This window comes from Giraffa tippelskirchi, chromosome 11 (assembly GCF_054371585.1).
Source record: "Giraffa tippelskirchi isolate mGirTip1 chromosome 11, T2T-mGirTip1v1.2.pri, whole genome shotgun sequence".
Lineage (NCBI taxonomy): Eukaryota > Metazoa > Chordata > Mammalia > Artiodactyla > Giraffidae > Giraffa > Giraffa tippelskirchi.
Window position 1 is genome coordinate 90,399,035 of NC_137285.1, and position 24,569 is coordinate 90,423,603.

Sequence of the window (24,569 nt, forward strand, 5' to 3'; positions counted from 1 at the left end):
GTACAGGAAAGGAGCACAGGGAGGCATGTCTGTTGCAGGCTGGGTCTTTTCTAGGTGTGAGGCAAATTCAGGGAGGAAACGGCTTGATCTGAGCTCAACAATCCAAGATCAGCTAGAGAATGAAACTGGTAATTAACTTCAAAAGGCACATGATTCTTCCTGAATCCTCAGCCCCTACTTCCTAGTGGACCTGAGTTTAAAATCTTATTTCTCATGAAAGGCAAAACTCATACATTTGGGGCATTTTTGTACAAATGGATATGATTGAGAATTTAAGGAGGAAAAGGCAACTTTTTGCAGTTTTCGGTACATGTTAGCTCTTTGACAACTGCTGAAATATAGCTGCATTTAGAGGGTAGTGTGGGTAGCCAACCACTGCTACTCAAGATGGGAATTTTGGCCAGGGACCTTGAAGCAAGTGTACAGCATGTTCCACATGACTATGAGCATTTCTCATCTGGAAGATAACTGCATCAACAATTCCTGGAGTTTTCTTGGTTATTTAAACCTTCTGCCTTGGAATTGAGTTCATGGCTTACTTACCAACATTGGCAACTGTTTCCTATTTCGTTGTACGCTTTCAAGGAGGAAGAAGGAATCTGTAGAGGAAAATGGGAACAAATGATTCTGGAGACTTTACATCCCTTATCACACTTAATCCTCATAAGAACCTTGAAAGTTAGTACTTTTTTCCTCCGTTTTATAGACCTTGAAAGATAACTGAAGCTCAGGAAAGTTAACTTGTCTAAGATCTAGATGGCTAGAAATGGAAATGCTGGAATTAGAATCCAGAATTTCTTAACTCAGAAGACTTTGTTCTTATCTACATCAGTTCAGTTCAGTTCAGTTCAGTCGCTCAGTCGTGTCCGACTCTCTGCGACCCCATGAATTGCAGCACGCCAGGCCTCTCTGTCCATCACCAACTCCCGGAGTCTACCCAAACCCATGTTCATCGAGTCGGTGATGCCATCCAACCATCTCATCCTCTGTCATCCCCTTCTCCTCCTGCCCCCAATCCTACCCAGCATTAGGGTCTTTTCCAATGAGTCACCCCTTCGCATGAGGTGGCCAAAGTATTGGAGCTTCAGCTTCAACATCAGACCTTCCAATGAACACCCAGGATTGATCTCTTTTAGGATAGATTGATTGGATCTCCTTGCAGTCCAAGAAACTCTCAAGAGTCTTCTCCAACACCACAGTTCAAAAGCATCAATTCTGCGGCGCTCAGCTTTCTTCACCGTCCAACTCTCACATCCATACATGACCACTGGAAAAACCATAGTCTTGACTAGACGGACTTTTGTTGGCAAAGTAATGTCTCTGCTTTTAAATATGCTATCTAGGTTGGCCATAACCTTCCCTCCAAGGAGTAAGCGTCTTTTAATTTCATGGCTGCAGTCACCATCAGCAGTGATTCTGGAACCCAAAAAAGTAAAGTCTGACACTGTTTCCACTGTTTCCCCATCTATTTCCCATGGAGTGATGAGACCAGATGCCATGATCTTAGTTTTCTGAACGTTGAGCTTTAAACCAACTTTTTCACTCTCCTCCTTCACCTTCATCAAGAGGCTCTTTAGTTCTTCTTCACTTTCTGCCATCAGTTTACCAGAATAACCTGGGCATGGCCTCAAAAAATCTATGCTGGGAATGTGCCTTTTTCTGGTTCTAAGGATGGATTCACTTTTTATTATTCAACTATTTAGGCTGCTTATGTATTATATTATGCAGAAATTTTGAACATCAATAATAAATGAGGGGGAAATGCCTTCACTGCACACACGTAAACACGCAATCTGTGTTGGTTTTTTTGCAACTGTCTCTGTTCCAAGACTGGGAATGAAAATAATTAGAATTTGCTGTTGGGCATCTGTGTCTGCTTTAACCTGATCTATTTTGTCTAACATTTCTGTGCAAAGCTCTCAAGTGCATTGTTAGCCTATCTGATCCTGTCGTCTAGAGACTGCAAAGTATTTCACATCTTACCCAGGGAACAGATCACTTTTAAGGAAGGGAGGGCATTCTTTGCTGACTTTTTCTCATTTAAACCCATTGAATTTTGTTTCAGCTTCCATTTTAAGAGCAAAGAAAAAGCAATGCATCTGTAAAGAGCTCTGTCACTTTACTCCATGTGATGACTAATGGTGAGGAACTTAAAACCTTATCCTTGGTATCTTTTGGAGTCCAGACAATTCAACACTCTCTTGGGATGAGTAAATATCAGCCTGTTCCCAGGAAGATTAACTAGTAAGATGATGGAAGAAAAGCTGCTACTTTTTAGAGGGCTATACTTAAACTGCCATCTCTAGTTCTTAAGACAGAATCTCAGATGATTCATTTGCTATAATTCATGGTGCTATAATTTCTAGAAAGAAAAGATATTTAATACAGTTTTAAGAGTCGCAGTAGTTTCTTTCCAAGATGTTAATTTTGGTCCCAATGTTAATGTTTGTTAATATAATACATTTACTGATCTTTAAAACGCCGTGAAATAGAGTTAGAAAACCTGGGTTCCGTATACTGTCAGTTTCTCTACCAGTTGTGGAGGTAACAATACTTATCCAGCTTCCCTCATAGCCTTACATTTATGGAGGCGGGGGGTGGGGAGGGGAGGAATGAATCAGATTTAAGTAGTTTGAAAGTTCTAAGACTCCCCACGGGAAGCAAAGCATGAGCTTTGTGGACAGAAAGCCCCAAATCTGAAACTTAACTTTGCTGCATGCCACCTGTCTGAACGAATTTCCTAACGCTCTATATCTTGGCTAACTCATCTATAAAGTGGGCCAAAATAGTCCCTGCCACCGAGGATACTTGTGAGAACCATACGGACTACTCCCCTGAACGATCCCACAAGGAAACAGGCCCGGTGGACAGTGTCTTTCCCTAGTTCATCCACCAACACATACTCACTGAGTTGCCCCAAGCAGTGTGCACGCAGGGATCCAAAACCCATGGTCTAAATTACTATGCCACCTCAATTCTGAGGAAGACTTTTTTCTTTTTAATTGAGAGCTCTTTTTGCTCCTTTATTTCAGGAGGCCCGGTCATATTGCTGACTGTCTCTTGTTTATGGGCTGATGACTCATTCATGAGTTATCTAAGCGTCTTGTTCCTTCTTTCTTCCTCTCCACTGCCATCTCTATCATGGGACCATTTTCTCTCTTCTAGCACCTCTCCTGGAGATTGTGAAAGAGCGGGGAACTGCAGTGAATTAACTCCTTGTTAGCAGCCCTGCCTCTTGAGAAAGAAGCCTCACCCATGGCTACTGACAGAAAACAACAGCAATCTACACTTCCTAAAATGGCTCCTCCACAACTTTGTCTTTCAGATTTCCTCTTGTCTCATTCTGCTCTAATTGTTCCTTCTTTGCTGGACCCTCTTCCCCGGCTAGCCCCTTGAATGTTACTATTCCCTGGGGATCTGCCCTGGGACTACTCTTTGGATTCTGCTTGCTCTCCTGGGAGATCCTGTACACATGCTTGTCCTCAGTCACCGTCTATCTGATACTGACTCCCAAGGCCTTTATCTTTCACACTGAACCTCTTTCTTAACCTCCAGATCCAGATGTCCCTGGAACATCACTGCCTGTGTGCCTCATATTAAACATGTTCTGGCCAAAAGTGAACTTATTTGTCCCCCTACACACACACACACACACACACACACACACACACACACACACACACACACACAGAGTTTCTGGATTCAAACTCTAACCTCTTTCCATTCTCTCCTCTAGGTATCCTGTGAGCCACTGTGTCTCAAGCATGAATGAATTGACCACTTTTCCCCAAGTGCTTGTCATACAGGAGACGTGTGATTTCTCCCTCAAAGGCCCCACACATGTTTCTCGTCTTCCCTTTTCTTACAGTTCCCCCTTAGGTCCCAGCAAGTGAGCCTTTAAGAAAGAATCTTTTTAAATCCCTCTCATGAATAATTATTTGTTCTATCTTCGGTGCGTTCACCTCTCTTTATTCATAACTTTGTTATGATGTCTTTTTATTTATCTCTCTCCAATAAGGCTTTGAGCTCATCAGATTAGATAATATTCTTTTTTTTTTTGAATTTCAAAGAAATTCCTTGTTTTATTTCCCTGTCATATTGGACAATGCCTTACTCACAGAAGGAATTCAATAAAAATTTATTGAATGAATGCACTTATGACTATTATTAAGACCCAAGGAAAATTATTTATCATTCTATTTCCATGAGGAAATATTTAATTGTTGATAGTCATTTACTAAATAATTCACTTACCACTCTACAAACTAATTAAACAAGAAGAGCCCTCAGAAATGGCTTTGTTGTCACATCAAGATATAAGAGTTGAGAGTTAGGATTTCAAAAATATTTCTGTACCCTATGGCTTTCAACAACTTTCAGATCTCCTGACAGTTTAACTTTAATTTACTTAAATTTTTTTAAAAAGTAATCTTTATACTTATGCTTATTGACCCCAAATTTCTGACTATTATATTAAATCCAAAGATAAATGAAGACTTTAAATCTTAAAGTTTCGCAATAGATGGATAGAATGAAGTCAATATAACATGTAGTTTGAGAAAGTAATGCATATATGAAGCTATAGAAAAGGAAGAGAGAAAGAATTTCAAAACTTAATTAAACCAATTATATTTACATATGCTGCAATATTAAATAAGTGTTAGTTGAATGATTATTAGTTTTATAAAAATATCATAAATTGTGATTAATTGTCTAACACAGTGCCTAGAGATAAGAAAACAAGGATAATAATTATAATAACTGAATTTATCGAGCACTTACTATATGCTAGAGGCTGTGATAAGGACTTTACATTCATCACTTAATCCTCTTAATACCTCTTTGAGACAGTTCCTGTTACTATTCCTGTTTACAGATGAGTAAAATGAATCTTGGAAAGGTTGAATGACATGGGAGGAAATGACAAACAACACTTTTTAGAGCTGTTTCATTGTAAGTCTAACTGGTTGTTCTGTGTTACATGAGTTAATGCCTTTTAATCATCTAGATAGGAGAAGGAAATGGCAACCCACTCCAGTATTCTTGCCTAGAGAATCCTGTGGACAGAGGAGCCTGATGGGCTCCTGTCCATGGGGTCGCACAGAGTCGGAAGTGACTTAGCAGCAGCAGCAGCAATCATCTTGATGCCGTATTAATTAGTAGATAATTGCTAAATCATTTGATGAATTTGTATAAACTGTTTCGCTGCATCTAAAATGATAAGACATCTGGCACATGCTATAGTCATTATTGAGAATCATCAAAGTTAAGTATTGGTTTTCTAAAAGTATTGGTTGTTCAAATCTACACATTAGCTTGCTTTAAAGTCTGCTTTTCTATCCAAGTATTGAACATTTGTATCATTTCTCTTTAGATGCCACATATAAAGGATATTATACAAGTGAACATATTTACAAAACAGAAATAGACTCACAGGCTTAGAAAATGAATATATGGTTACCAAGGGTAGCGGTAGGGGGGACGGATAGTTCGGGAGTTTGGGATCAACATGTACCCTCTGGCCTATTTGAAATGGATAACCAGGAAGGGCCTACTCTACAGCACAGGGAACTCTGTCTGCGTGGACGGGAGGGGAGTTTGGGGGAGAATGGATACATGTATGTGTATGGTGAGTCCATTAGTTGTGCCCTTGAAACTACCACAACATTGTTAATTGGCTTTATGCCAAAAACAGTTTTTTAAAAAGTCTTGTTCATTTGCTATAATGTATGCCTGTTTATGTTTCCTGGAACTAGAGCTCTTTTTTGCGTAGAAATATAAAAAGAATTCTTTCTTTAAATAGGACAGTTGTCAGGAATGACCACTAATATATATTTAAAACACAGTGGGAGATTTTCAGGTCTGTTAGATGAGGTAGGAAATACAGTTTCCTGCTGAACGGTAATTAAAAAAAAATAACTGATAGTAAGTTTTGTGGGCACTGTTCAAGTGTAAATGTTTTCAAAATAGTCACGATTAAAAGAGCCTACAGATATTATAAAGCTTTTCCCCAGGTTAGTTACTTTCAGAATATCTACTCATCACAGTATGCTATATAGGCTGCCAATAAAGAATCAGAATTATTTTTTCTCCATGTTTGATCTCCAGAGTTTGATTTATAAATAGCAAATGAAGATGGAGCTTCTTTTATTATAGGTTTTGAGGGGCATGGAGAATATTTTCTTGTCCCAAAATATTTTGTCCATAAAACAGAAGAAAGAAAAGTTGTATGTTTTAAAGATTATCAAGTCTTCAGTTGCTATTAACAAGTGACTCTCCCTGGGAGAGATAAGCCTGTATGTCTTTATCATATCATTAAGTAATCACACTGGGCAGCTGTCAAATGCAGATTCCCAGGCCTAGTCTCAAAGATTCTGATTTTATAGGTTTGGGATGAGATCTAGGAATCTGCATTTTAACAAGCACTTTTCTGTTCTGATTTAGATGGTCTTCTGGACAACACTGAAAAACTTGATTTCATGGATAACTGACATAAACTGGGAAGCAGAAGCACACATAAATATAAAATGTGAAAATTTACCAAACTCAAAATTTATCTCATTGAAAATATCATCTAGATCTAGCCTTGCCTTGAGTCTGAATTTTATCTGAATTTTATTACTTCAAGTATCACCAAGTGAAATAAATGAAATAAAAGCTCCTTAACTGATTTTAAAAACTCAAAAGGGGAAAAAAATGACTTTTGTTTGTTTCTGAAGGTTCTTTTTAGTAGCCCCAGAAATGCTAAAAGTTGAGAGCAGAATGTACAAAATGTTCTTGAAATATATTTTATTCTTAAGTTCCAGGCACATTGGGTTTGTTTCACAAAACACTGAAATAATAAAAAGCAGGTGCCTTGTCAAGTTTCTTTAGTAATTGGGAAACTAAGGGTTGATATATTTTGCAAAACAATTCTGACAGAACAACCCCAATGGATTAATCTAGTGCCCTTGCTTTACACTGAATGAAATGGAGATTGGGGTGGGATAGTGTACTTAGGAATATAGTAGATGACAAATTAGGCTCAAAACACTTCTTATGTTTTGTAGGAAACAAACCTTTTTTTTAAAAAAATTCACTGCTATAAAATGTGCCCAGTTGTTAAGAAGACTATTCCATATGATGGAGACTCTGAGTTTGGAAGTTTAGACCAGAACCTTGCAAGAGTGCTAGTATGGAGAAAACAGGAAGACAACTTCCTCTCTGAACATACACCATTTCCTGGGGAGGAAGTGGGGGCTTTAAAAAAAAATTGTTCTTTGTTGACTCTGTAACTGAGAGGCATCTAGTTAGTGATGACTATATATGTTTATACAATCAGTACATCAACCGTTAAAAAAAAAATCCTGTAAGTACCTTCTCTCTTCGATAATGGCAAGTTCAAAGCCATTGGATTAGTTTGTTGGGAATTTGCTGTATTTTATGAGCATTGATTTAATCATAGCCAAGCATATACTGCCTAGACAGTTTTTAAGGGACAGCAGTTCAGCACCACGCTGTGAAGCGGATCTCAGCATTGCCTGCATTTTGAGCGCAGTGGCATGGCCTGAAGCAGCCTGGCCTTGCAGACAGAGTAGCAGGGGTGAGATGGGTATTACCCAGGATGCCAGCATTGGTCCTCACAAAAGACCCGCTTTATGTGTAGGTAAGAAGAGGCAGCCCCAGGCAGTGATGTCAATGCGTGTAATCTGTGGTCAGTTTGGTATATGGGATACCGACTGGCTGAAATTTGTTTCTGGCCACTCTCATTTAAGGATGAAGCAATATCATTAAGGTAACCACAACTTACCATTCAACTGAGGGAATCGTGAGCGTAAACCAAAATCCATGAGAACCTAGAGTCGCTGAGTCTAAGATGGCTCTGCCCATTGACTTTTAAATAGCAACTTTAGCAATATATTGAATGTTTGGGCAGGATTTGCCCTGTAACCTTTAAAGGACTTAAAAGATGGACCAGCAAGTAATTGAAATGACATCCTTTACACAGCAGAAAGAGCACACATCAATGCTCAGAGCGCCCCAAAGCCATAGATTTCCAGATTACAATAGAGAGATCTAACTGGAGCAGTGACAAGAAAACAAATCCTTTTATTGAGGACAGAGTAAATCTCTTTTAGGAAAACAAAAAGGGAAGTGGATTTAACATCTTCCCTTAAGTTACTTTGAAAGAATAGTATGGCTCAGATTCACTGTTCTTTCTGGAGGTTGGATGATATTTTCCTTCACCATTTTTATCCTCATAACTTTAAGATCGCTATAATTTTTACCTTTCTATTATTCACCAAACTTAATATTTTAAGAGATCTTGCCAAAACCGTATGTCCTCCTAATATTCCTTTTTATACCTCTATTATTTCCAGAAATGTCCAAAGTGTTTGCTAAACAGTATTATGGAGTTGCAGACTTGCCCCAGATTCCATACCCAAGACAGTCTCTATTTTCTCACGTAGTTAATTATATTTATATGTAGTATGTTCAGGCAAAAATAAAAGAAAAAAGAATCTGCGTTCTTTTTCTTTTTGTCTAAAGAGGGCAAAATGAAATAGATTGCCTGATGACTCTTGGCCTTCTGGCAATTTCATTATCCCTACAATAATAAAAACTTTTCAACAGAACTATTTACTTTTCTCTTGTATTAATACTACTCATCAGTCACCACAATTATCCTTTTGGCCTGAAATAAGCTAATTTTTAAAGACATATGAGCTAAAATTGTTTTTTATGTTCACAAAGCTTCTTTAAAAGATTGAGGAACCATTTTTAGGTAATTGATCAAAATCATTATTGCCTAACTTGCCCAATTGTGAAAATTAAGTTTTTCAAAACACAAATTAGGCAGGCATTGAGAACCAGAAAGCTCATATGACATACTGTTATTGCCAAAGACATTGATTTTTCTTTCAGCATATATGCAATCCTAATTTCTCCTTAAATGTGTAAAAATCTTCTGTTGAGGGCTTACTTGGATAACCCAAACAAAAATTTGAAGGATCAACAATAAAATGGAATTTTATTTTCTTTTAGGGATCAAGACCTCAATAATTAGCTGTTTTTGCTCTCAGCCAGAAACTGGAGTCTTTCTAAAGAAGTAACAGAGAAGAATGGGGATGGAAGGAGGGAGGCAAATCTTCGACCTCTTTAGGAAAGGAAGGACCAGGGTTCTGATGGCAAGACAACCTCCAGTATGTTGGGAGAGGAATTGAATGCAACCCCTACAGGAATCTTACCACTGTGCTTACTACCATGTCTTCACCAGCACAGTGCTTGGACACATAGTGTGAGTCAATTAAAATTGGTGAAACTGAACTAAACTTAGCTTGAGCTTCTTGAAGGGAGTGACTATATCTCATATTTAACCCCTAAATGCAGTACCTGAAATATACTAGACACTAGATGTGTGTTTAATAATGAACCAATTATGGAATCCTTGGGAGTTCTTACACAGTCTTATAGAAATGATTTAATGAAAGATATTGGGTGGATCTGTTGTGTTAAAGTACGCTGAATAATTGTTACTAACAAAACAATAAGTGGTAACAAGTAGGTCACTACAGGAATTTCTTAAGGACAGTCCGTAGATTTGAGCCTTCAATTGCATGGCAACCATATGGTTATGCATCTCACCATGTTGACATCATGCTGCAAAATTCACACGTTATATAAAAAGAAATCACACCAGGAAAGTACAGGCTACCACAAATAGTAGAGTGAAAAGCACATTACTGAAGTGTACTGCTTAGTAACAGATTTTAGGTATTTGAGCTTCTAATTCTTAAGGTCTTCATTGATGCCAGTTTTAAGAGGCCCTCCAACTAATGTATGAAGAATGAAGGCTAAAATGAAAAAGAAATGCAGTAGAAGAGGAATGAGAGAGGGAAGTAAGTGACTTATTTTAGGTGCAGCGAACATTGCTTCTAAAACATGTGCACCCTCTCAGGCCCACCTTGGCAGGGAGTCAGGAAACCTGGATCCTCGCTCTCTCTCTGCTACTAAAGAGATTAAGCAGATTTCCTCATCTGTAACATGAAGACATTGAACAATTTCTGATATGAATTGTGGTTTTAAAAAACCCAAAACACATTTAGGGTTTGCCAAGACCTCTTAATGCAATTGCTATTATCTTTATAAACCCTATCAGTAGAATTATAAGCCCATAATTCAGCGACCTCTTTATTATCCCGAATATAATTAACTTGATATTACAGGTTAGGCTGTGTCAGCCATTTCTTAATATTGTCCCCTTTCCGAAGGAGGCGCTTCTTCACTGTCCTTTGTTGCACAACACTTTCTCCTATTTCTGTTACAGAATCTGCCTGAAGCAATGCCTTTTACTTAGTCTGTCTGTATGTCTGTCATCCACACTAGGCTCCGTTATTTGAGGGCGAATTCCATGACTTAGTTATCTTTTAGACTCCTCGCATAGTGCAGGGATTGATATGTAGTAGGTGCTCAAAATACTGAAAAAAGTGAAAGTGAAAGTCGCTCAGTCATGTCTGACTCTTTGAGACCCCATGGACTATACAGTTCATGGAATTCTCTAGCCCAAAATACTGGAGTGGGTAGCCATTCAAAATGCTGAAGGAATATTTAATAAACTTAATTGGGCAATAGCACAGGGGGCTTCGCAAGTACACTAGTGGTAAAGAACCCGCCTGCCAGTACAGGAGACATAAGAGACGTGGGTTCGATCCCTCAGTCAGAAGATCCCCTGGAGGAGGAAACAGCAACCCACTCCAGTATTCTTGCTTGGGAAATCCCATGGACAGAGGAGCCTAATGGGCCACAGTCCATGGGGTCACAAAGAGTCGGAACATGACTAAAGCGACTTAGCGCAACCACAAGCATATTTGGGTAGGTGTCAGATACCTTCTATTTGCCCCAACTGTTTGGATCCATGTCCACCCGTTTTTACCCTGTTCTAGCCAGAAGGTTCTTTCCTTTCAAGGTAGCCTACTCTGTAGGACTTTCTCTTATTTGGCTTCAGAATTTTCTTCCTCTTCCAGTCCTTCTAGAAATGCTGACCATCTCTGCTATTAGCCCTGGGTTCCTGCTCTAGCCCTTGGGATTTCCCTGTATCTTACGTACACCTGGGTGATTACCCTTCACCCACTCCACAAATTATCCTAATGAAGCACACCACCTATTTCCTGCCAGGACCCTTACTAATAGTAGATAAGAGAAAAAATGATTTCAGTTTAAGATGTGTCTTGACACTGACATTATTGGGAATAACCACCCTGAATTTTTTGATAAACATTTCAACAAGTTCAGTTCAGTCAGCTCAGTCGTGTCCGACTCTTTGCAACCCCATGAATCACAGCACGCCAGGCCTCCCTGTCCATCACCAACTCCCGGAGTTTACCCAAACCCATGTCCATCGAGTCGGTGATGCCATCCAACCATCTCTTCCTCTGTCATTCCCTTCTCCTCCTGCCCCCAGTCCTTCCCAGCATTAGGGTCTTTTCCAATGAGTCAACTCTTCGCATGAGGTGGCCAAAGTATTGGAGTTTCAGCTTCAACATCAGTCCTTCCAATGAACACCCAGGACTGATCTCCTTTAGGATGGACTGGTTGGATCTCTTTGCAGTCCAAGGGACTCTCAAGAGTCTTCTCCAACACCACAGTTCAAAAGCATCAATTCTTCTGCGCTCAGCTTTCTTCACCGTCCAACTCTCACATCCATACATGACCACTGGAAAAACCATAGCCTTGACCGTACAGTTAGTATATTCATGGCAAATAATTAAAAGAATCATTAAAATGTCCACCTTTAAAGAGTATTAAATATATCAGTTTAGGCCACAATTCAGATCGGTAAAAGCATTTATCACTGATGTGTAAGCACCAGGAAGTCAGAGGTGTTTTCTATTTCATCTATTATTGAATCCCTAGTGCCTAAAACAGAGACTAGCATTCAGTTAAGTGTTCATTGTATTTGTTGGTTAAATGACTATCTTGGAATTTGGTTATATTATTGTTGTCTGTTATGTTTTTGCAGTTGCCATATCATCATTCGTAAATGATCAGAGAGACAATTTAGGTTTGTTTTCTCAACCAATATTTATTTCATTCTTATTCTGTTCCTTTAAGTAGAGTTTCCTTCAGGAGCTCATGTTCTACATCTGAAAAATGTTCTCTTGAACACAACAGAGTTATGGGTGGATTCCACTCAGTGGCTTTTCTTTTGCACCAAAATACCTTTGCTCAAAGCAAGCCTGTACCTCCACTCTCCCAACCTCTGATTTTTGCCAGCTTTGCAGAAATATATTGAAGCAATTAGCACTTCCTAAAGAGCCCCTGATGCTATTCTGGGATTCTGTGACTGGTGACCATGTTATGCCTTTTCATGTGGACTTGATTACTCCAATAAAACTGCTGGAAGGCTGTTTTTTTCTTGCATGATATTTTTCTACCTCATTCACTATGGCCCAAACAGAGTCTTCCTCCTTGTCTCTGGGTCACATGAGGTTTGCAGTGTGCCATGGTTCCATTAGAGACTTTCCAAGGGCCTTTTATTAGGCTTTTATATGACTCCAGTTGATCTATACAGGCTTTTAAATTCACAGACATTTTGATTTATTCACAAACACTTTTTACTTGTTTGACTATAAATACGTCTTCGATGTGAGTCATTCTTCTGGAGTAGGCTTAGTGGTCTCAGAACTTGGAACACATTGAATAAAACTCCAGACTTAAAGTAATTGTTTCTTAATCCAAATAGATTTCTAGAGGTTGCAGAGTTTATGAGGGAATTGTACATGGCAAGATACTGTTATAACTGGGGAGTGTACATTCCCGTAGGGAATTAAATATCCTTCTTCCTTTCCACCTTCCATTTCCCCCTCCTCCCTCCTACTTTTCTCCCTTTTTTTTTTCTTTGAGGATTCAAAGATCCACTTCCCCTTTGTAAATATTCACATTTACATGTAAGAGAGAAACGCTTTATAGATTCTTCAAGTAGATACATATTGTAAGTAGTTATAAAACAGTATAAATATATATTGCTCAGAAGAATTTGTTCATGAAAATACAGATGACTCTTAATCAACATGGGGATTAATCCACAAACAGCTTATATCAGCTCTCCATATCCGTGGTTCCTCCACATCCTCAGATTCAACCAGCCATGAACTGTGTAGTACTGTCATGGTTACTATTGGAAAACATCCGCATCTAAGTGGACTCAGGCAGTTCAGACCCACATTGTTCAAGGGTCAACTGTAATCCTTTATAATGTATTTTTGGATTTCATGCCATAAATGAATGAGGTCTTTCTTTTCTTTTTTTTAATCAAGAAAAGGAAAAGACAAGCAAAAGCAGTCTTTTTTTCAAAAGAGGTATGAGTCATTGTAATCTTATGAAATATTGCTTCTAAATCATGAAAGCAAAGAATTTCAGAAGTAAAACTTACCATCTTGGTTGCTTTTGTTACACGAAATTGTCTTTCCTATTTTTTCCCTCCTTGGCCACCTCATTGTTCCTGCTACTTGAGTAAAGGACAGTGCCATTGCTTTATTCCTTTATTGCTTTATACACCGGTCCTTTCTCTCCTGAAAGGGTTGTTTTCAGTCAGACTGACTCTTAACGCTATTTCAGTATTTCTCCACCCCATCCCTGCCTCCCTCCCCACACACACACACTTTGCACTACTACAGTGGTTAACTTTTCAGAGCCCAGAAGTTGTGGAGATGTCTGCAGGAAGAAATGGCAGTGTGAGGCTTAACCATGACCTGAAGGAAATAATAAATTGCAGGAGTGTTTCTGGGAGGAACATGCTAACTTAGGACATCTTTCTCTGATGAAATCTGTTAGGCTTTTAGTTTTCCAAATGTGGGAACTTTTGTTCTTGTTTTTAGCTTAGGCACAGGATAATTCCCAAGAGAGATTCCATTCATTCCTCATAGAGAAACAGAGGAAAAAGACTGAAGCTGAGCTAGATGTTGTTAGGAGAATTGTGTTTACTCTGAGATCTGATTCAAAACCAGGGACAGGGAATAGCAGCGAGTCCACACTAGAACTTCTCCGTTTTGTAGCTGGGGCATAGAGTGCTCAACCACGTATTCTCCTGACCAGGGAAAGTCCCAGTCACCTAGAACACTGCACAGGCAAATGCATGTCTACAAAGAGACGGATTGTGGGCAGTGTCATTAATGAGAGTCATGTTTACGTTTTTATTGTTATTACTGAGTCCAAGCTCATACTGCTCTCTGCATGACAGGCCAGTAAATCCAGAGATGAATTGTTGGGGCAAGGAATAGTGACTTTATTTGGAAAGCCATAGACTGAGAAGGTGGTGGACTAGTGTCCCAAAGAACCATCTTCCCCTCAAGTTAGAATTCAAGCTTTTATACTAAAAGGGGAGGTGTGTGGTTGGTTGTTGCCAACTTCTTGGTGTTGGAATTGTTTGTTCTTGCAGCTGTCCAGGTAGATCAGGTCATGATGTTCCTGTAAACCTCCAACAAGACAACCATAGTCTCTTTTCTGAAACTGTTTATCTCTAGATGAATGGAAAAGTATTACACCTTTAAAGATCAGAGCCGTGAGAATGGGCTATTTCAGACTATAGGCAACATTCTTAACCTGTAGCAAAAGCAATAGAATGCAAAGGTTAATGGAAAAGAAAGAAATCTAATATAGAGTAAGATTTGTTCTTTCCTTTACAAGATGACATTGTGACTGATCGTTCATGTTTTGACTATCTTCTAGTCAGTGATAACAATATAACAGAATGCCTCAGATATGTAGAAAGTACTTTAATTTCTTAATTTACCCAAGCTGATTCCTGACCACCCTTCCCCTGCTCATTCTTCAGGAAATAGTTTCAGCAAGTCCTCTTTATGCTAATAAGTGATACTCTTCTAGATAGAATAGGAGCTGAACCTTGCCTAATGACATGGTTGGTCTTCATTTTGGCATTAGACCAAACTGATGAAGCATACATGGATGTTTGCTTTCATTATTGTATTCATCTTTTATAGAAAATGCGAAGACTTCTGGTTTGGTTTGGCTTTCTGCCAATTAATGTTGCCACAGTTTTCCAGTGATGCATATTCACATGAGTCAACAGAAACCTTTTTGACTAAGCAGAGTTAGATTTAGCAATCCTGAGTGCACCAGGGCTTTGGATGTGGGGGAAACTAACAGGGGGCCAGTGAGACCTCAGACAGAAGCACTGACAAATAGGTTTCCAAAACAACGGAGTCACCGTAGCCCCACAGCACCTCTCGTCTCCCCAGCACAAGTTCTACATGATGGACAAAGAAGTGCTCAGTTTATCAGCCCTTATTCATTAGACTCACAGCCCCAGGAACCTGGATCTTAGAGAGGGTACAACCGCTTTGAGGAATGAGGCCCCAGTGTAATACCTCACCTCTCTTTTTGTCCATGCTTGAAGATCCCTAGTGATTTTTAACATATCATTCCAGTGAAGAAGCATGCAACTTAACAGCAGATCAAAAGGAAAAGACTAAAAAGCCATTTCATAACATGATGTGGTGGGGAGAGGAGCAAATTCTTAGGCTTCATTAATAAAAATAAATTATCTCAAGTAAGAAATGTGTATCAGTCAGCTTTAGCTTCGGTCGTGAGTGACAGAAAACACAAAACTCACAGGAAGTTAAACAGCATAGTTTGTTTCTCTCTCTTATGAAAGAAGTCCCAAGGGTTGGCCCAGGAGAGGGAGGCACTTCCCAGTGTTAGGGATCCACGCACCCCCTCACTGTTCTCCCAGCCTCAGCAACATGTGGCTTCCATGTGGGGGACAACAACGCTGCTCCAAGCTCAGTCAGGAAGGAGGAGGCGGCCACAGCGGCAGCAGGGACCGCCCCTCTCTTAAAGGACTCCTTCCAGAAGTCTCTCACAACACTTCCATGTAAGTCTTAGTCACATGGTCACCCCTAGCTGTGGGTGTGGTGGGGACATGTCACTTTTACTTGGAGTAGTGGTGTGGGCAGCTGAAAGTCAGGGATGGTGTGACTAATGAAGAAGGAACCTTGCCAGCGCTCGGCCCACTTCCAGAGAACTAGTGGTCTCTCCACAGGAGGCGAAAAGCCTTCTCTACTCTTGTCGTAGTCACAGAACACCTTGGGTATGCTTTTCAGTCCCAGGACCCACACAGCAAAAGAGATATATGTGAACAAATCAATTTAGAGGCAAATTGCCAGGCTGTGGGAGGCCTAGACCCTCCATCTACCTCAGGGTTGGTTAAACAGTGTCACCAGTGGAAGAACTGAAAGAACTGGTGATGTTTCACCTGGACTTTACTACTTTCTCAGGAAAAAAAAAATGGGGAAGACATAACGCCTGAATTAGAACGTGTCCAATCCGTGAGTCTGACCAGAGACACCAGGTGAAGGAGCATTTCCAGGTCCTCAGGGGAGTCCTGAGTTTGACTGAGCTGTGCCCAGAGAAAGTGGACTTGCTGCAGTCCCAGGGACTGAAGCAGTGACTGCGGGGTCCGTTGACATCTTTCTAACATGTTATCCCTGCTGTAGTCTTCCTGTCCCTCCAGTCCATTCTCCACATTGTCATTGACCATCTTCTGAATGTCAAATAGATCAGATAACGTCCCAGATCCCTGCCCCTCACTCAGGGGCTTCCCATTGCTTCCTGCTGCCCAGTTCCTCCTGACTCGGTCTTAGCTTCCTCAGTCTTGAGTCTCCAGACAGAATTTCCACTTCCCCCAGGGTGTCAGATTTCTCTCCCTTCTGGAACTTTGCCCAGGTCGTTCCCTCTTCCAGAACGCTCTCCTCCACTCTCACTCTCACACTTCACCTGGCTAACTCCTACACCTCCTGAATCATCGCTTCCTCTCTGAAGTCTCCACTCCCACCCCCTCAGAAGGGGATTTTCCCATAACTTCTGACACCTCAGTTAGCACAGCACTTTTTACGGTTACTATGATTGCTTATTTAATGATCTATCTTTGCAGCTAGATTGGAAGGGGTCTGTAGGTAGGGTCTGGTCTCCTGATCATCCTAGGGGCCTGAAAATAATATGGAAACGTTATAGAAGATACTCAAGCATCAGCTGAGGGGACATAAAGGTTAAGGATGAGGAAGAAGCAATAGAGGCAGGAGTCAGGAGGAAGGGACCACACATTAAAGACTGTCTTTTTCTCCAGCCTCCCCCGCCCACCCCCCCGCACATTCCTTCTGGAGTGCTGATTTTGAGGCATGTGAAAGAAATACTTCTCTTGGGTTACTTGGATTGCCTCCTAGCCCCCAAAGAGTCAGAGCAACTGTTACAATGGAATTTGAAATACTAGCTAAGTTAATGGAGGTCAGAGTTACCGGGTCTGGATTTACAGCTCCAAAAAATTGACCCAGATTTATTTCCTATTATTCAAAATTAGTTATGTTGAAGGAGGAGCAAGGGGTTCCTTGGTATATAGACTATCGCTAATGTGTCCTGGGACTTAAATCTTGTCTGGCTTTTTATCTGTCCTGGAGAACATGACTGTGGTTCTCAGTGAGTGGGGCGGCACTTGGGGACCTGACAACGGAATGTGCATGTGGGCAGCTCTAGCCCGCCAGACCTTCGTGATCTGGGCTGGTCACTCATGTCTGCCTTTTCCTGGAGTGATTTTTACAGGCTCTGAACAAACTCCTGCCCTTAAATACCTACTGCCACTTGCTTCTTAACGCTTAACACACCAGATTTAGAGATGAGGCCTCAAATTCAAGGACCACGAGAATGACGCATTGATTTAAATTCACGTAGACATATATTGGATCCTTTTGTGATGTACTGGAACATTGGGCTGCAGGAAGTATAGGTGAGGAGTAGAAAAATGAGGAGTTTGAGACAGGAGAGGCCAGGAATTAGGCTGAGCAGGTAGAGGACAAACTGCATTGAATGTATAACTTTGTTTAACCTTACTTTGGAGGAGGAAATGGCAACCCACTCTAGTCTTCCTGCCTGGAGAATCCCGTGGACAAAGGAGCGTGGTGGGCTACAGTCCATGGGGTCGCAAAGAGTGGGACATGACTGAGCACACACACACACACATACACCCTGATTTCTTGTTCGGATCTGAGGAGATAGTAGAAGAGTAACTTAGATCTAGGCGTGGACCTCCTCTTACCAGCATGGGGACAGGGCATCCTCTGTTATGTTGTGAGATTCTCCATGTGGCGTTGGCTTTAAGTGGGTAGGACTTTCAGCCCCACCTCTGTATTACCGCTGGTCAGTCACCTCATGATCAGTCCCTGCCTGCTCTGCGGTTGCCCACGTCTCCTTTTCTTGGTACACACTGGCCATCAGAAAGTAGATGAATAGGGACTGCCCTGCTGGTCCAGCAGTTAAGGCTCCACACTCCCAGTGCAGGGGGCCCGGGTTCAATCCTGGTCAGGGAACTAGATCCTGCATACCGCAACTGAAGTTCCTGCATGGCAACTAAGAAGGATCCCACACAGTGTAACTACACAAAGCCCTGCATAACACAACGAAAATTCTGGGGGCCACAGCTAAGACCTGGCACAGCTAAAAAAAAATAAATATTTTTTAAAAGTAGATGAATAGGCAAACAGCACATTCCCAAAAGGAGAGATTTTGTACTCATGCAGGCCAGGACAGTGGTCACCTTGAAAATGATTTTTGCAAGTCTCATCCTCTTCTGAGGCTGATTGGAGATAACTTTTCCTAGAATGAAAATCACCCAACCGGCATGAACTATTTATTTTCTTGATTGCTTCGAGAAAGCACATGAACAACAATCTTATTGTCTCTTCCAGTCTTGCTTTAAAAGGCATGCAGCTGCTAATAATATTGTGTGTACAAAGCATTAATTAACAATAGTCCCTCTTTATTTATATTTGCCCTCTAAAAATTTAATTGTTGATTGCTTTAGTGCTGTAAAACACACTGTTTCTGCCTCTTTCTGTAGATTTGCATGCAGTGAAATTAAACATTTTAGATTGTGTCGGTGATCATAAAGATTTAATTCTCTTGACATATACAATGACAGTGGTTCAATTCTATAAACAAAACCCACTGGTACAATTAATCATTAACCTACTTGCAGTAGGGATTAAGGAAGAGAGCGAATGTTAACTCTTTGTGACTCACTGTAAATCAGCAAGACAGGAAAGATGGTAGAACGTGTAGTTTTTGTTGTCTAAAAATTGACTACAGTTTGATAATCAGAGTATAATTTTCCAAAAAATTCCTAATATCCCATTTTTAAGTATATATATCCACACTTGTCTTTTTACTGAGTTATCTGGAATTCTTGTCCACATAGCAGATGGACACAACCCATTACTCATGCACGTTGCCTTTCACTTGCATCAGATTCTAGTAAATCATGCCCCTCTTCTACTCAGCTTTCTGCCTGTGTGTTCGGTAGCAGAGATTATTCTTTTTTGGTGAAGAAGACACTCAGAAGGCACAGACAGGTCATACTTAGTTTTCTGAGTTTGTGAGCTGACGGAGGAATCACATTGATCTTCTTCTGTTCTTTACCACTGGAGGAATTAGGGAACGCCACCATCCCTGGTCCTTCCTGTAGACTCATCCTCTGAGCTTTCCATCTTTGGCCACTTACTTCCTTAGGTCTTCTTGGGAGAATATTCTTACCCCTAACTGGAACTTACCCAGCACCACCAAGTAGTGAATTATATTTGGTATATAATTCTTGGGGGTGTTTCTGTAAGCAGAGGTAAAATCTAAGAGAGCTCTGTGGAATATTCTGTAGATTTAAATGTATTAATTATATTTTTATACATTTATGTTATATATTATAACATGTATGTATTTATATATTTGTAATAAATATGCTAATCATATTTTTCTCAGGAATACACCATCTTTTCACAGGTTTTTGCAGAGAGTGTTGGTGTCTCTCTCACTTATGTATTTTTTGAATGAATGATCAATTGCATGACTTGTGGTTCTGTCAGAGATCAGGTCAGTAGGGAAGAAAGCCTACAGATGAGGGAGAACTTGAGGTCAGAGGATTTGATACAGCTTGGATGCCAACACTGTTCAGAATATTTGCCTTTTCTAATTTCATTTTGCCCACATAAAAGCAATCAGGACAAAAATCCAGGGTCTGAATATTTTTCGGTCTCTTGTTTCCTGAGCAAGCATATGTATCAACAGAATTGTATCTGTTCTCATTAGGATTGTTTAAGCATTTTAATTCTAATTATAAACCCCACCAATTTGACAGTGTTCCTTTAAATGTCAGAGGCACTGAAGAGGTTTCGGGGCAGGGAGGGGCTGTGGACTAAACCTCTCCAAAGGATTTTAATGCATTCCCTTCTGTGTCTTTTCTTCCTGAGAATAAAGGGAGGGAAAGGAGCCAATGGACTCAGCCCTATAGCAACATTTTTCCCCAAGGAATTTTGTATTTAGTTCTTGTGCCTTTGGCTAATAAAGAAGAGATGGACATTTAGTTCATCCGAACAAAAGAAAGCAAAATTTCAAAATGTGGTTCTTTTATTTGCAGATTTTCTGGATTTTATCTCACCCAACTTTAGGCTGTAAACTAGAGGACAAATTATTTAAGAAATTAATTCTTTCCTTGCAGCACACTGCTTTGTACTGAGGTGGCTTGTTTTTCTGCTCAGACAAAATAAAATGGAGGAAATTATCTAGTGGATTCAAGCTGAAGAAAGAGCCCCAACTCCATAATTTGAGCACCTAGCTACTCTCTTTCCCCAATAATGTAGAGAAGTTCATAAATTCTCACCTTCCCTTTGCTTATTCAGATGTAGGCTCCCACTATGTATACACAGTAATACCAGCTCAAACACTGGGACTGAACTGACCTGTTAATAAAATCACCAAACTGGTCTAGTTAATTCACACCTCCTACTCCCCGACCCTACTCTCTGTTCACTCTGCTACCCTGTTCCTCTGATTCAATTGACCATTTGTTTTCATGAATTTATTGGACTGACCACCTGGTGTGCTGTTAACAGAGGCCTGGTCTTTTTTTTTTTATTTTGGTGACCATCAGGTTTTGTTTCTTATTTTGAAGCCAGTTCTAGGTTGTTTACCCTTTGATGGATAGAGACCCACGCTTTGTCTCATTCAGTTCCATTTAGACAAAGAGTAGGGGTGTAAAAAGGTTGCTTGGGTTCAGTTAAAAAGAGGCCTAGATCCTCTCCCCTCTGGGGACTGTCCCCTCTACAGACACAGCCACAGTGAGAATTAGACAGGAACGACAGAAAGGAGAAACAAACCACATGGTGGAACTTGTCAGCTGCTTTTGTTAACGTCTCTTAAAATTCAGGTCAGGGTAGTATATGCAGATCCCTAAAATGAGGAGATGGTCTGGTTAAAAGTCAAGTATGCGTTCCTCACATTTTATAAGGAAAAGGGTAAAGACCCCTGAAAAGTAAAGATCTTCCTCTCCAAAGAGAAATTTCCATTTTGTTACAAAGGAAAGTGCTTCATTTGAAATTGGTAAATACATGGCTGCTTTGCAAACCTTACAGAAAATGCAGTTTGTCTTTTTGAACCTCACAGGATTAGCTGTTTCATTACAGCTTCTTCTTATTTCTGGAGCTATAGATGTTATGTATAGGATAGCTCACAACATCTATCAGCATGTCTTTAACATGGTGTTCTGTCAAATGAATGCTGCAGTCTGATCAAATTGATGGTGTCTTTCTAGCCGGTGAAATGCAATGCCACATAATTCCATTCCCCGACATCATGTTTAATCAATGGGAGATAGCAAGTGCCAGAGAATGAACAAAATGGTTCCTGAACCACTTACCTGAGTTTTAATGGTGTACCTAAAGATGTCATTCCTGGAGTTCACAGTATAGTAAATTATTCTAAGGCAAATGCTCCACTAGAATTTTTATCTTAAAATAATTCAATTCTGGTTCACACAAGGGCAGGGTCAGATGGCCTGCAGGAAGAAAGCCAGCTAAATTTCCATGATTCATGGTCACTAGGCAATGTCTAGTTCAGTTGATCATTCATACTGGCATATGTCCCAAGTATAGGTCATCTCAGTTATGGATAACCTAACTGCCCTTAGTAAGACTAAAAGATAGTCTTACTCTGCCTCCAGAAAATTTGAAGGCTGTGAGTAAGTATCTAGACGGGATTGTTCCAGGGAATGCTATCTTAGAGACAAAATTCTTCTTAATCTTGAAAACAATCATCTTTGAACAGTTTAGATTTGGAATGGAAGACAAGGGATGTAATTATAAAATCACAAAATGTCTCATCATGGATTTAACCTCTGTTTTTCTTAAAATTTAGGTTCTCACAATTAGAAGCAGCTTCCCAGGTGGCTCAGTGGTAAAGAATCTTTCTGTAAGCAGGAGACACAGGAGACACGGGTTCGATCCCTGGTTAGGAAGATCCTCTGGAGAAGGAAATGGTAACCCACTCCAGTAGTCTTGCCTGGGAAATCCCATGGACAGAGAAGCCTCGTGGGCTACAGTCCAGGGAATCACAAAGAGTCAGACATGACTGAGCACTCATGCACGCATATAGAGGTCTTTGAACCTTAACCATATCTGTGTCTGGGAGGTATTAACTCCTGTTCTAAGGCTCTTTACCTGATGGGTTCCTTCTTCCTCTGAATTAGAAAGAAATCTGTCACAATGACCCTCCTTGTGATAAAGGACCACAGAGGAGGATTGTAAGGGCCTTGTCTTGGAAGATCTGGTGCATTTTGCATGTAATGTTTCTCAAAAGTGAGAGCAAAGCCCAACCTTCAGAGAAACCATGTGGCTCCCTGCCTTGTAGTGTCACAGGTTCCCAACCCTGTTCCTTGGCCAACCTTGACCCTGGTCTTTGCAGAAGGCTCAGGCTCAGCCTCATTTGAATTTGAAGCTTCTCCTCTCCTCCTTTGGACTCTGCTTAGTCATGGTCCGGGCAACTGCAAAAGTCCAAACTTCACATAGTTATCTGGATTTGTGCGAAAATGCCTTATATGTCATCCAGTTGGATATCCATCCATATGGGGATTTCTGCCAGAATATCTCCAGCTGTGGCCTTCCAGCTAGGCTGCTAGACCTCTAACACTCTCACTGAAAGACCTCGTATTCCCTGAGGCTGTCCATTTCCTCTGAGTTGGGCTTCTTATAACTCTGTGAATTAGTCCTAGACAAGAACTTGAGTCTACACCCAATTAGTTGAACCCTTCTTTCCCATGCTGGAATTTCAGCTGATTAAAGATAACTCTTAAGCTTCCCCTAAGGTACATCTCCCTTCCTTCGCTTAAATGTCCTCAGTTCTGTTTCATCTTTCTTATATCACAGTAGTTTAGATTCTCTCTCCATCTAGCCTGGCATGACCTTTAGACAAGTATCAGTTTGGCTACCTCTTTTCTAAAAGGGAAACCAAAAAACTGAACAGCATACTCCTCATGGGGTTTGGTAAGAGCAGAACTGAGAACTAACTCTATATATGCAATCTCAGATAACATTAGTTGTTTCCGCAGAGACATCGAGTGACCTGTATCAACTGAAACTCTCCGTATCCCATTATCTCTTTCAGAACAGGCCCTAAGTAAAACTTTGATTATTTAAATTAAATCCTTTTTACACATTAGCCCCTGTTAGATTTCTTCTCTCCAACCCTGTTCATTTTATACAATTGATATTTTATGTCCAAGTGCAGGGACTTAATTTTTATCCCATTAAACAGCATCTTTTTAGAGCTGACTTATGGTTCTAACTTGTTGAGATATTTTTGCTCTGTACTCAAATTCTGTACTCAGAATATTTTTTGTTGCTCTCAGCTCCATGTCACTCATAAGTGGAATAAGCATGTTTTTCCAAACTTTAAGCAAGTCACCAACACAGATGATTAAACAAGATGGAGAAGAGGTCAGAGTTCTGTGGAGTGCTGCAAGGGCCATATGGGCTGTCATGCTTCAGTCAATCAGCTCTGCGTATGGATATTCAACTCATTACAAATCCCTCTAAAAGAGGTGGCCGGTAGGATCCTGGGTTCTATGGTCACGTAGAAGTGGATTTCAAAATCCAACCTTTTCCCTCACTAATTGTGTGGCCTTGAACAAGTTCACTAAAATTTCTCATCAACAGACTGCTCACCTATAGTAATACTTCTGTCCTAGGTCTTGGGAGCAGACTGAATGAGGCAGTGGCTGTGAATTATGGACAAGTGCCTGGCACCTGTCTGCCACCCATCAGTATTCCGCAGCTCCTTCCCTCACCTAATTTGTCTGCATCTTATATACAAGGATATCACAGACTCTAGGTTCACCATTGAAAGTAAAAAATTCAGTGATGTATTAAAATTGCTTCATCTATGTGGCTTTTTTATTTCCTCTTAACAAATTTTTCAGTATGAAATCATTTCCTTAAGGAGGGGGGATTTACAAAAAATAGGAATTAGGATTTTTTTCCTTCTTTATGTCATCTAGTAACATGCATCATTATCCTCAGCTACATAAATTCCTAGTATGCTTTGGCCCTGAACTTTAGAAGACAAATTCTTTAGTCATCTTTAATATTTTATAATTATAATAGATTAAGCCAACTGAATAAAAATATAAATATCCTAGTTCCATCTTTTAAAGCTATTTCTTCTTGTGATGTATCCACTTCTGAATGAAGGTCTTACTTCTT

At 40.2% G+C, this 24,569-nt stretch overlaps 1 protein-coding gene and 1 long non-coding RNA gene across 2 annotated transcripts in view; one reads left to right on the plus strand and one right to left on the minus strand.

The window, feature by feature from the left end:
• Positions 1–24,569, plus strand: part of MAML2 (mastermind like transcriptional coactivator 2) — a 404,047-nt gene that overhangs the window by 137,105 nt on the left and 242,373 nt on the right. The gene's annotated exons all lie outside the window — the stretch shown is intronic.
• LOC145527427 (uncharacterized) overlaps positions 1–24,569 on the minus strand; it is a 39,112-nt gene that overhangs the window by 1,238 nt on the left and 13,305 nt on the right. The window contains exon 2 of the long non-coding RNA XR_014069744.1: positions 544–599. This is a non-coding gene — a long non-coding RNA (uncharacterized LOC145527427). The remainder of the gene's footprint in view (positions 1–543; positions 600–24,569) is intronic.